The 13,270-nt window shown below is 36.1% G+C and overlaps 1 pseudogene; it reads left to right on the top strand.

Annotated features, from left to right (window-relative positions):
- The window catches only part of LOC149528298 (DNA (cytosine-5)-methyltransferase 4-like), a 133,261-nt pseudogene extending 123,522 nt beyond the window's left edge, over positions 1–9,739 (top strand).
- The last annotated feature ends 3,531 nt before the right edge of the window (positions 9,740–13,270 follow it).

Below are 13,270 nucleotides of genomic sequence, written 5' to 3'. Positions count from 1 at the left end.
CCTTGCCAAGTTTACTCGATAAGAATTGCTTCTGCCAAATTTCCTTTGATGACCGAGTGAGCTCGGTAAGAACTAAATTTTTTTGATTACCTTGAAAGCTCGGTAAGAACTGCATCTTCCAAATTACCTTTGATGATCGAGTGAACTTGGTAAGAACTACTTCTTCCATATTACCTTTGATGACTGAGTGAACTCAGTAAGAACTGCATCTTTTCTTGGCTGACCTTCTGAGCTTGGTAGACACTATCCTTTGTTTAGCTAACCTTCTAAGCTCGGTAGACATTGTCCTTTGCCTTGCTAACTTTCTAAGCTTGGTAGACATTGTCCTTTGTCTTGCTGACCTTCTGAGCTCGGTAGACACTGTTTGATGACTAATATGACATTTGTGTGACATCAAAGACAATACACAATTTGAATAATTGTATCAAACAAGTGAAACCATTTTTCCTACACCACTCAGTGACCCAGCCACCACACGGCTTGAGTTTGTTTATATAACTCTGCAAGTGTTTTTATAACACTATGCACTCCACATTCTCTTGAATGTGGGACTAAAGCCAAGGTCCTACCATTTTTTTTCAATCCAACATCGACACACTAAAACATTGGTGCACAAGATTGAACGGTGAACTACGAAAGGATATTTTGTCATTTTTTCTAAATCTAGCTACACATTCTGGCTAATGTAGCCTACATAGAGTCAACTACTTCCATGTGTCACACGCTAAATATCCCATGTAGAAACCTCTAAGGTTTCCATGTGGAAACAACAATGACCTCCCCTCATCACACCAACAGCTAAATCATAGACATACTATTAGCGCCACCTGTGCAGACTGGCAACCAACCAAATGAAGACATGTGGCCAAACTACCTTATAGATAGCTGCCACATTATAACATGTGCCAGCATAGACTATCAACGAAGTCAAAAAACTGTCAGTAGTTGACATAATCTACCATATGACACATCATTAGCACATGCTAGTTTTTTTTGTACCATTCTGTAAAGTGACATCAGGAGCTATATAGGTGAGATCATCATAGGCTTGTACAAACATTGATGTCAGCAAAACAATAGCCTAAATTTGACATCCATTTGACCATCATTCTAGGGCATTTTTGAATCTCTGCAATGGCCATTTGATCGTCAAATTTAATAAATTATTTTCCTTCGCAGACCCCTCTTTAGATGTAGTTTTGATTTGGTAGCCTAACTTCAAATGGCCATAAATTAGTCATTCAAACTCGAAATTAGGTGCATTTTTTTTTATTTTGGGTAAAATTTCCTAAATGTTTTAGTGGTGTAGCTAGTTTCTAGTTTTGGTGCATAGATTTGTTAGTATAAGCATTTTTTGTCAACTATACTTGTCTAATCCAATGATTTGCAACTTCAAACGCATCATACAAGCTCATCTAGACTCCTTTTTAGGTTCTATTTTTTTTGAAAGTGCATTTTTTTGTCTAGTTTTCAGATCTACAGTTAGATTGTAGTCTTATTTGAACAAAATTATCACTTTCAAAGGTAGATCCTATTTTTCATTATATTGCTTCATAATTGTTGTAATTTTGAGCTACATTGTAATAGTCCAGATTTATACACTATACAAAGGTTGTAATTAGCAAAATTAGAAAGCCCACTTTGTCCATTTTGACAAGTGGCCCATTGTAAATGCACTATATATAAAGTGTCAAAATTATTTTTCTTAGGGGGGGGGGATTTTTTGATTGAGTAAAAAGGATGGGTGTATATTGTGTACTATGTCTCCTTGACCTTGTGTTCTTGCATTATGGGTTCTTTTTCAAAGTTAACTCCACATAATTATGCTACTTGGAAAGAAAACATTAAAGAGCCATTGGTAGAAAAAGGTTTATTGTGTTATGTCATTTGTTCTGCAAAGAAACCTCCTGCTGATGCTAATGAAGCTCAAAAAGAAGACTGGGAATCCAAACAAGAGATGGCCTTAGGAACATTGTTGAAAAATATCTCTGATCCTATCAAATTTCACATTAGGGAGCTTACAGATCCAATAGAGGTTTGGGCTAAACTTGAAGTTTTGTATGGGACAGTAGATGAAGACATGTCTTACACCATAGAGGATAAACTTCTCAAGTGGGTATGGGAATTCTCAAGTCTTCCAAAACTAAAGCCTTGGTAGCAAATGAAGGTAATTTAAGTGGTAAAAACTCAAACAAGAAGTAGAAGCAATGGAAGGCTAAGCCACAAGACAACACACAATAGTCCTCCTCAAAATAACAATCTTCCTCAAATCAATCTTCTTCCACTCAAAATTCTTCTTCACAACAAGGAAAATCTTCTTCCAAGAATAATCAAAAGGGGAATAATTCCAACAAAAAGGAGAAGAAAACATGTTCCTATTGTAAGAGGAATGGTCATGATGAACACGAGTGCAAAGATAAGCAAATTGATGAATTAGTAAACATTATGAGGAAACACAAAATTGATGTTCCAAATGCATACAAGGATAAGGGATCTTCATCCACTTCAAAGGGCAAGGGACAAGCTTTAATTGCAAGTACAAATTATGTAGAGGAATGGGTTCTAGATTCAGAAGCAACACATCATATGGGTTCTTCAAGGAAGAAATTTTCCTCTTTGAAACCATCAAATGTACCTTACATCTAAGTGGGAAATGATACTCAAGTTGAAGTAGAAGGTAAAGGGAATGTTGAGTTAGAGAATGGTGTCTTCAAGGATGCACTGCATGTTCCTAATCTTAGCACCAACCTTCTCTCCATCTATCAAATCACTCACTATGGATGTGGCAACAAAGTAGAGTTCCTCCCTATCATAGTAGTGGTGAAAAACCTCAAAGATGATTCTATGGTGGCAGTTGGAAAGGCAAACCATGAGACTAGACTTCATTCTTTCTCACACTTTGTGCCTAAGTCCACATCTCTTGCCTTGTTGACTCATTCAAACACACCAACTAAACTATGGCATGTGAGATTTGGGCACCTTAATTATCGCCACCTTCAACAACTAAGCAGAAAGGAAATGGTCATTGGTCTACCTCAAGTCAAGTTTTCAGAGGGTGTATGTCTAGGTTGTGAAGTAGGTAAACATCCCAAAGAGAAATATGACAAGGGGAAGTCTTGGAAGGCAATTGTTGTTCTAGAATTGGTTCATAGTGATGTAGCTAGCCCCTTTCAAGTACCATCCTTTGGTAAGGCCCACTATGTTCTCACATTTATTGATGACTTTTCAAGGTACACTTGGGTCTTTTTTCTTGGTCACAAGAGTGAAGTCTTTGACAACTTTATCACATTCAAAGCTCAAGTTGAGAAAAAATTGGGGAAAGCCATCAAGATCCTAAGGATAGATAATGGTCAAGAATGTGTCAACTCTAGACTTATAGGCTTTTGCAAACATGAGGGGATAGATCTTGAACATTTAGTTGCATACATGCCATAGTAGAATGGTGTACCTAAACTAAAGAATAGAACCCTTAAGGAAAGGACTACTTGCATGCTTCAACACAAGTCTCTCGATCAATTGTTTTGGGATGAATCCATGTGCTATGCCAACTACATCCAAAATAGAAGTTTGCATAAGGCCTTAGATGGAATAACACCTTCTAAGGCATGGTGTGGCAAAAAACCAAGTGTCAAGCACTTCAAAGTTTTTGGTTGTCTAACATGGGCAAGGATACCTCCACAAAATCATAAGGCATTAGAACCACAAAGAAAACCATGCATATTTTTTGGATATCTTGATCATCTCAAGGCATACAAACTAATGGATCCAAAGATGCATGAAATATTTTATGAGAGGAGTGTTCATTTTGAAGAGACATGTCCAAGAATGGCTTCTTCAACTCCTTCTTCTTCCTCCTTCATGAATAGTGATCATAGTGATGATAGTAACTCAGAAGATGATATTCTTCCAACCTTGACTCCTAGGAAACCACCTTTGTAGGATCAACAAATAGTTGAGGACACTCCTTCTTCTTCTTCCACTAAACCTCATTGCATACAACAAAATCTTGATGCAATAGGTTCATTTCTAGGAAATCCTTCAAATACTTAGAGGACTAGGTCATAGCACAAGTCATTTCCACATGCATACATAGCCATCGCTTTAGATCCACAATCTTTTAAGGAAACATTAGGGATTCCAGAATGGGATAAGGCTATGGAGGAATAATACAATTATTTGATGAACAATAACACATGGAACTTAGTTCCCCTTCCTAAGGGAAGAAAAGTGGTTCGATGCAAGTGGATCTATCGAACCAAATTTGTAGTAGATGGAAGTGTGGATAAAAATAAGGCTAGACTAGTTGCCAAAGGTTTCTTGCAAGTTCCAGGTATAGATTATATAGAGACTTTTGCACCAGTTGCAAAGATGAACTCCATTTGCCTGACACTAGCAATTGTTGCAACTCAAGGTTGGGTTGTACACTAGATGGATGTTAAGAGCACATTTTTGAATGGTGATCTTCATGAAGAAATTTATATGGAGCAGCCGTAGGGGTTCGTACAGGATTCTACTATGGTTTGTAGATTGAAGAAGTCTATTTATGGTCTAAAATAGGCTCCTCAGGCTTGGTATGATGAAATGGATTCCTTCCTTCTCTTAGTAGGTTTCACCAGATGTCAGTCTAATTCAAATGTCTACATTCTTTAGAAAGATGACTCACACTTGATCTTAGTGTTTTATGTCAATGACTTGATCATTGTTGGGAGCACTTCATCGATCATAGCTAATGTCAAGACCTCTCTATAGGATAGATTTTCCATGATAGACTTGGGTTTGCTACATTACTTCCTTGGCATTGAGATCACACATTCTTCAGCAAGGATCACACTTTCACAACCCAAGTATGCTCTTGGCTTTCTTTCTTGGTTTCACATGAGTGACTGCTAGCCTACTCCTACTCCCTATCAAGTGTCAAGCTAGAGGCTAAGTGTACCACTCCACTTTTTGATGCTACCTTATACAAATAGTTATTTGGGAGCCTTATCTACTTGATACATACATGCTCTGATATTGCTTTATTATGGTTTCAAGCTTTATGCAAGAACCTCATGAGCTTCATTGGAAGGATGCCAAGTGCATTTTGCACTACATCAAAGGTACACATACACATGGGATACATTATGCAATAGGTACAGGGCTTTAGTTGGTTGGATGCATAGACTTAGACTATGCAAGAGACTTAGATTCTCGCAAGTCCACTTCAACGTACATATTTCACCTTGGTTCCAGCCCTATTTTTTGGCAAAGTAAGAAGCAAAGTAATGTTGCTCTTTCTTCAACAGAGGCTAAGTATCGAGGAGCTATCAATGTAGCTACAAAGGCTCTTTGGTTATAACACATCTTGGAGGAGTTTGGATTTGATCTACCTAAGCCAACAATTATTCATTGTGACAATCAAAATGCCATTAAAATCTCTAAGCATCCAGTTCAGCATCAGCAAACTAAGCACATTGAGGTTCAAATGCACTATATCAGAGAGCTTATCCATGAGCAGATCATTGTACTATAGTACTGTACTATAGTAGAGTAGGTCATTGATATCTTCACCAAACCCTTCATCGAGGTCAAGTACATTCATTTGCGAGATCTCTTGGGGGTGTGAGATGTTGCAGATAGGGGAGTCCCTTTACTTCTCTCTTCTTCTTCTTCTTCTAGGAGGGGTTTTTTCCTCTTATGAGGTCTTCTTCCCTCTCATTTTCTTTATTGTACTCATCTCTTTTTTTGGAGGAGGATTTTTCCCATGATGTTTTCATTCTTTCTCCACTTTATGAGAGATTGCATTGCATCATTCTATAGCATTGCTTTTGTACATGGGTACCTAACATGGCCTCGTAATCAAAACCCATTATGAATTAGTGAGCTTAAGTGCATTCCCCTAAATTGCACTTAAGGGGGGGTGTTGGTGTAAATAGGTATTTACTATTTACACTTTACTTAATTTTACTTAGGTTAGTGCATTATTTTATTATTTTGCATTATTTTATTATTTCTCTTTATGAGACACTTAGGGGTTTGCACACCTTTTTGGGTTGTAATGTAGACAACACAGAAGTATGCAACTATAATTGTGCACATGGTGTCTACAACACAAGAGTTTGCAATTTCACTGAGTTGTCATGTAGACAACATAGTTATTCACACTCCTAATTTAGCACATGTTGTCTACAACACTATTTTACATGTCACACCATTGTAGGCTTATCCTCTCATCATTGCACTTACTTTTGTGCTTAATGGAGGATAACCCATATCTAGTGGACATGTGTCTGGTTGTTGGACTTATCATGATGTTGATTCTGAGGCATTCTAGATGCATCTCAAAGACCTTTATCTTGAGGCACTCCTAGTGTACTTGTACATTGTATTGAATATTATACAATTATTTTGATCATACTTTAGTTTAATGTGTGCTTGTTTTTTGAGTTCCTTGGTCTTGGGTGAATTCTGCATCACATTAAATAATATATTTAGATCACTCACTATGTCATAAAACATCTCAAATAAAGAATGAAGTAAATATGCATAGTATCAAATCATAGTACCCAAAATCCAATAGCTCCATCATATAATCATAAATAGAGCATATGTCCAAATACAAAATAAATAAATATCATCATAAAGCATCATTTCACATCAATAAGCATCATCATCCAAATAAGATCAAAATAAATAGCATAGCATCTACCATCTATGATACTGGAAATAAAAATATATTTATTTAATCATATTAAATAAATATATTTAAATCTCACTATGTCCTAAAACATCTCAAAGAAAGAATGAAGTAAATATATGTAGTATCAAATTGTAGTACCCAAAATCCAATAGCTCCATCATATAATCATAAATAGAGCATATATGCCACTATCAAGGATATAAATATTGCACACTAAACAACATGATCTAGTGCAATTGCATATAATAATATAGATGAATTGATAAATGCATTAAATTTACATAAATAACCATTTATTTAATCATATTAAATAATATATTTAAATCACTCACTATGTCATAAAACATCTCAAAAAAAGAATGAAGTAAATATGCATAGTATCAAATCATAGTACCCAAAATCCAATAGCTCCATCATATAATCATAAATAGAGCATATGTCTAAATAAAAAATAACTAAATATCATCATAAAGCATCATGTCACATAAATAAGCATCATCATTCAGATATGATCAAAATGAACAGCATAGCATCTAACATCTATGATACTAGCAATAAAAATATATTTATTTAATCACATTAAATAAATATATTTAAATCACTCAGTATGTTATAAAATATCTCAAAGAAAGAATGAAGTAAATGTATGTAGTAATAAATCGTAGTACCCAAAATCCAATAGCTCCACAATATAATCATAAATAGAGCATATGTGCCACTATCAAGGATATAAATATTGCACACTAAACAACATGATCTAGTGCAATTGCATATAATAAAATACATGAAGTGATAAGTGCATTAAATTACATAAATAACCATTTATTTAATCACATTAAATAATATATTTAAATCACTCACTATGTCATAAAACATCTCAAAGAAAGAATGAAGTAAATATACGTAGTATCAAATCATAGTACCCAAAATCTAATAGCTCCATCATATAATCATAAATAGAGCATATGTCAGAAGAAAAAATAACTAAATATCATCATAAAGCATCATGTCACATCAATAAGCATCATCATCTAGATATGATCAAAATGAATAGCATAGCATCTAACATCTATGATACTAGCAATAAAAATATAGTATCTAACCATCAAGTCCTCTTGAATGTCATCCAACATGAGTACCAAAGTATCTCTTGAATCCAAAATATAACAAAGTATAGAATGCAAACACAATAGGCACTACAATAGTTCTTAAGAGAATTTTGGGTTAGTTTTGTTGGTCTTAGAATGGTTTTGACAATTAAGTGTCAACATAGTTAACCAATTTCTAAGTTGATGCCAAGTATGATATAGATGTTGAGCTACAATTTGTGATGAGCCAAAGATTCAATAGGTGCTGAGCAAGTTTCAAGTACCAAGTTACTATAGGTGCCAAGCAAAGAATAGATGTTGAGTGAGACATAGTTACTATAGGAGCCGAGCAAGATAGAATTCTTATATGTGTTGAGCATCAACAATTAGTAAGTGCCGAGTAACACAAAATCAACATATGAGTTTGTGTCTTCACAAACTCAGATGTAAATCATTTTTGAGCTGACTCAAGATAAATCTCAAAGGATCTAAAAGATAAGATTGAATCTTTTACATTCTGTAACTAATCAACATGCAGCCAATCATAAAAATGAAGAAAGCATGCAACTAATAGGAAAAGTGTAAAGATTTAAGTGAGAAAAGATGGATGAATCTCAATAGTAGATTCACACCTAACCCTAAGTCTTCAAAACTTTTAAAAGGAGGTCGATACCCCATAATTTAGAGAGAGAATTGAGAGGATGTATGAATGCTAGCAAAGTTTTGAAGGAAGTAAAAGGGTTGTAAGGACTTAGAGGAAGAGTAGTACTACAGAATCAAGTTGATCAAAATAGAGCATTAGCACAACAACTAAAGAGTTATCAGATTAGGAAGGATTAGATCAGATTGAGTAGAACAAGGTTCTAGAATTAGAAATTGAAGATTGTGAGTTATCAGATCAAGACATTCTACTATAATTTCTAACCATTGTATTAGGATAATGAAAATCCTATGATGATAGGTTGGTTTAACTGCCATACCGTAGAACCTTAAGAAGGTTATAAATCCTTTGATAGGGTAACATTCCAAGTGAGTGCTTGTAAATCCTTTAGATATGTTACTTTTAACAGGGTGTAAAGCCTTTAACAGGGTAGGCTTTTCATAGGGTAGACCATTGGAAGTGGTCAAACTTTGTAACCTTAATCAGTTACATATTGTTGTAGTGATAATTTGTGGGTGTCATCTCCACCCTAGTTTTACCTTCTCATTTTGGAGGGCAAAATCTTGTGTTATCTATTTCCATGCATGTCTTCACTTTCATGATTAGTAGAAGTGTTAGATGCATGTGAATGATCTCAGTTAAAAGTTTTGAAGGTTAAAAGTTTGTTACTTCTGATTCACACCCCCCCCCCCCTCCTCAAAAGTAAATCTTATCACTTGTAAATTCCAATAGTTGGTATCAAAGCCTAGTTCTCATAAGGAGGATCCTTATAGCTTGGAGAAAAGATCTAGAAATGGAAGTCTACAAACTTGGGAAGATGATAGAAAATTAGGAAATTGAGAAACACCTCATTCTACATTCTTTGGAAGAAGCCAGAGAAGAACTGAGAAAATCCTTAAGGAGAAGAAGAGAGATTGTCATAGCTGAGAATGATACACAATACAAGGAGATTAACACCTCAAAAGTGTTATTAAAATTTGTTTTTCCTCAATTTTTTTGCAATTTTTTGAATTTTTTCCCGCTTGGCTCCTGGGGCCTGGCTTCGGCTTTGGCTTCGGCCCTGGGAAACCTAGCCTCTGCGTCTGGTCCTACATGGACTCTCAGCAATGGAGTTGTTGTTAGGCTCCACATCTTTTTTATTTTTCCCACCAGGTTACAGCTTTAGCTTTGGCCCCTGGCTTTGATCTTGCCTTTGTGCCTGGTTCTAACTCTAGCTTGGCTTCTGTTCCTTGTTTTGGCCTTGGCTCCAACATGGGTCCTGCTATTTCTCTAGCAACTAGTTTTAGCTTCGACTTTGGCTTCGACCCCTAGCCTAGATCCTGCCTCTGTGCCTAGATATGACTTTGGCTCGACCTCTATTCCTGGTTTTGACCTCGGCTCCAATGTGGGTCCTGCTCTTTTTCCAGCAACTAGTTTTGGTTCAATTTTTTCCCTACTTTTGGCTCTATGGAGGTCCCTTCAGATTTAAGGTTTTTTTCACCTAGTGTAGGTGGTTTAGCCATTTCTTATGCTGATGTGGTTGCCTTTGAGGCTGGTCTTAGTGGACCTACTATTAAGCCAAGGCTTCATGCTTTCGTGCACTCGGGGTCTCTGATTATGGTTAGTAACCCTTTAAATATTGATTTACAACCTTCTGCTATTGATGAGATCTCTTGTTGTTTGGATGACTTCTCAACCAATGCTATTATCTTTTTCTTTAAGGGTTTTTGGCCTTCTTTGTTGAAATTGCATGCCTAGATTTCACATAAATGGGACCCCTTAATTTTTGCAATAGCCCATATCTACCCTTTTCCTAGGGGGTTGTTCATTGTCAAATTTGCATCCACTACTGATAGAGCTACCATTCTTCACCTTGTTTTCTACTAGAAATCAAAGTATTCCTTGATGGCTAAACCTTGGCATAAATATTTCAACCCATTGACAAAATCTCTTAATACGTTCCCTGTCTAGGTTAGGTTGTTGAATCTCCCCCTTCACCTTTGGGTAGATTCTATTTTGGAGGAGGTGGGGTGTTCCCTTAGTGCTTTTTGCTACATTGATAAGGATTCTTCCATTCTTTTTCACACTACGTATGCTCGCATACTGGTTGAGATCGATATTTCCAAGGGACTTCCAAACATGATTTCTATGGCTTCTTCTTTAAGGTCATGGGATATCCTTCTTGACCATGAGGGTATCCCCTTCTACTACAAGAAGTGCCACAGGACTGGTCACTTGGCTTATGGCTGCTCCGCAGGTAAATCTGGGCTGAAGTTGCCCCCTTCTTGGTGGAAGGGGGCCTCTGATGATCACTACATGATCCGCAAGGTCCTCTCTTTAGAAGAAGATGACTCTCTTCAAGATATTTTGGTGGAGGTCTCTTCTACTATTCTTGGCTCTTTAGCTAAGGTTCCTCCTTTGGCACCTTTGGTGGTAGCAAATTAGTCTTTGGTTACTACTATCCCATCTTCTGGTGCTTTGCTGGAGGATCCTCCTTCGGATCCTTCTATGGTTGTAGCTAATCTATCTTCTAGTGCCCTAAGGTTAGCCACCTCTCTAGCTCCTTCTCAGGTAGTTATTCCTTCTCTTGTTCTTGTTGTAAATTTCTTTGTGGCAGTTCTTCCCCTGGCTTCATGGGTTCTAGGGTCTAGTTGTGGCCTTGCTATTTTGCAGTACCAGCTAGTTGCTAGTTCGGTGGGGGATGGAAGGACCTCTATTAATGGTAATTTGGTCATGCCCACCTCTTTTATTTCATCTAGGGTAGCCCTTCCTCTATCTTCTTCTTTGGATGTAGTTAATCCTATTGAAGCCTCTTCCCTAGTCTCAGGGATTTCTGGCAGTTCTGGTGTTGCTGATTTACGTTGGCAGAAGGTGGCAAGTTAGGTGGAGGATGGATGGACCATGGTAAAAGGAAAAAAGATGAAGCCACCCTCTGCCTCTTTTGATATGGTATTACAGTCTCATAAGAAGAGATCTAAAGGCATTGCACGACTTTTTCTGGTTTGTTGTTCTTTTTTGCCCCTTGGCTTTTGGCCTATTGATCTTTGTTGTGCATCATGGTTGGGGATTTATTTCCCTATATTCTTTGGGTTTCAAGAGCCTAGGAAAAAAATGTGTTGGTGGATATTGTGATTCCACTTGGGTCACCTTTTGTTTGGTGATCTGATGTATTGGCCTTTTGTTTCGCCTTTGTCCTTTGGCTGGGCTTTATTTTCTTTTTTTTAGCCTTTTGTCTTGTTTCAACTTGGGTTTCAGGATTCCTGTAAAACCTATTTATCTAATAAAAAACACCTCAAAAGTGTTTGTAAATAGAGATTCCAAATAGTTTGATGTAGCCATATTGTAGATCCTTAATAGGTTTGTAAATCCTTTAATAGGGTAATATTCCAAGTGACTGTTTGTAAATCCTTTACACAGGTCACTTTTAACAAGGTGTAAAGCTTTTAATAGGGCAGGCCTTTCAGAAGGCAAACCATTGGAAGTGGTCAAACTTTGTAACCTTAATTAGTTACATATTGTTGCAATGATAATTTGTGGGTGTCATCCCCACCCCAATTTTACCTTCTCATTTTGGAGGGTTTCTGGGTGACAAAAATCTTGTGTTATCTATTTTCATGCATATCTTTACTATTATTATTATTAGATGTGTTAGATGCATGTGAATGATCTCGGTTAAAAGTTTGTTACTTCTGGTTCATTGCCCATGCCCTGCCCCCACCCCCGCCCCCCCAGAAGTAAATCTTCCCACTTGTAAATTCTAACAAGTTTTTGATTGTTTATTTGGATGACATTTCGATAGTTAGTAAGTCTAAGGAAGAACATATTGAGCATGTTAGATGAGTATTGTAGAGATTTAAAGAGGAGAGGTTGATGATTAACTTGGAAATGTGTTTTTTTATGCAAGAGGAGGTTGTGTATTTAGGATTTTTTATTTTAGCTAATGATTTAAGGATGGGTCTTACAAATATTAAAGAAATTTTGGAATGGACTACACTTGATAATGTGAGTGAGGTGAGATAATTTCATGATTTGGCTAGATTATATAGAAAATTTATAAGGAATTTTAGTTTTATTTTTAATGCCCTGACTAAGACAATGAGAGGAGATAAAAAGGATTTCAAGTGGACACATGGAACTACTAAGAGTTTTGAGACTTTGAAATAAAAGGTTGTTGATTTGTATTGGCTTTGCCTAATTTCAATAAGGTATTTCAAGTTGAATGTGATGCAAGTGGCAATGCAATAGAAGTTGTATTGCATTAAGAAGGTAAACCTGTTGCTTTCTTTAGTGAGAATTTGAATTATGCTAAAAGGAATTATTCTGTGTATGATCAAGAGTTTTATTCTATTGTTCAAGCCTTGAATAAGTAGAGACATTATTTGATTCCTAAGAATTTGTGTTATATACTGATCATAAAGCTTTATAGTACTTGAGATGTCAATATAAATTGAATTAGAGACATATGAAGTGGGTTGAGTACTTGTAGAGTTTAACATTTATGATTAAGCATAAGAGTGGAGTCACTAACCGATTTTCTGATGCATTAAGTAGAAGATATTCTTTTTTTACTACGATGAATGTTGAAATTCTTGCTTTTGATGAAATGAAAGAGTTGTATGATATTGACCCTAATTTTTTTAAAGCATAACAAGAGTGTAGAGCACCAAATCTATCAAATCATATGAGTAAGTATGATGAGCATTTTATTCAAGAAGGTATTTTGTTCAAAGGAATTTAGTTATGTATACCAAGAAGTTCTATGAGAGTTAATTTGATTAAGAAAAAGCATTGTGGTGGATTGGCTAGACATTTTGGAATTGATAAGACATTGAGTTTTTTGAAGGATATGTATTATTGGACACA

The sequence above is a fragment of the Cupressus sempervirens genome, chromosome 11 (assembly GCF_028749045.1).
Source record: "Cupressus sempervirens isolate cs-2001-9-10 chromosome 11, ASM2874904v1, whole genome shotgun sequence".
Taxonomy (NCBI): domain Eukaryota; kingdom Viridiplantae; phylum Streptophyta; class Pinopsida; order Cupressales; family Cupressaceae; genus Cupressus; species Cupressus sempervirens.
Note: the sequence above shows the minus strand (reverse complement) of the source record. Positions and strands in the feature narration are given on the sequence as shown.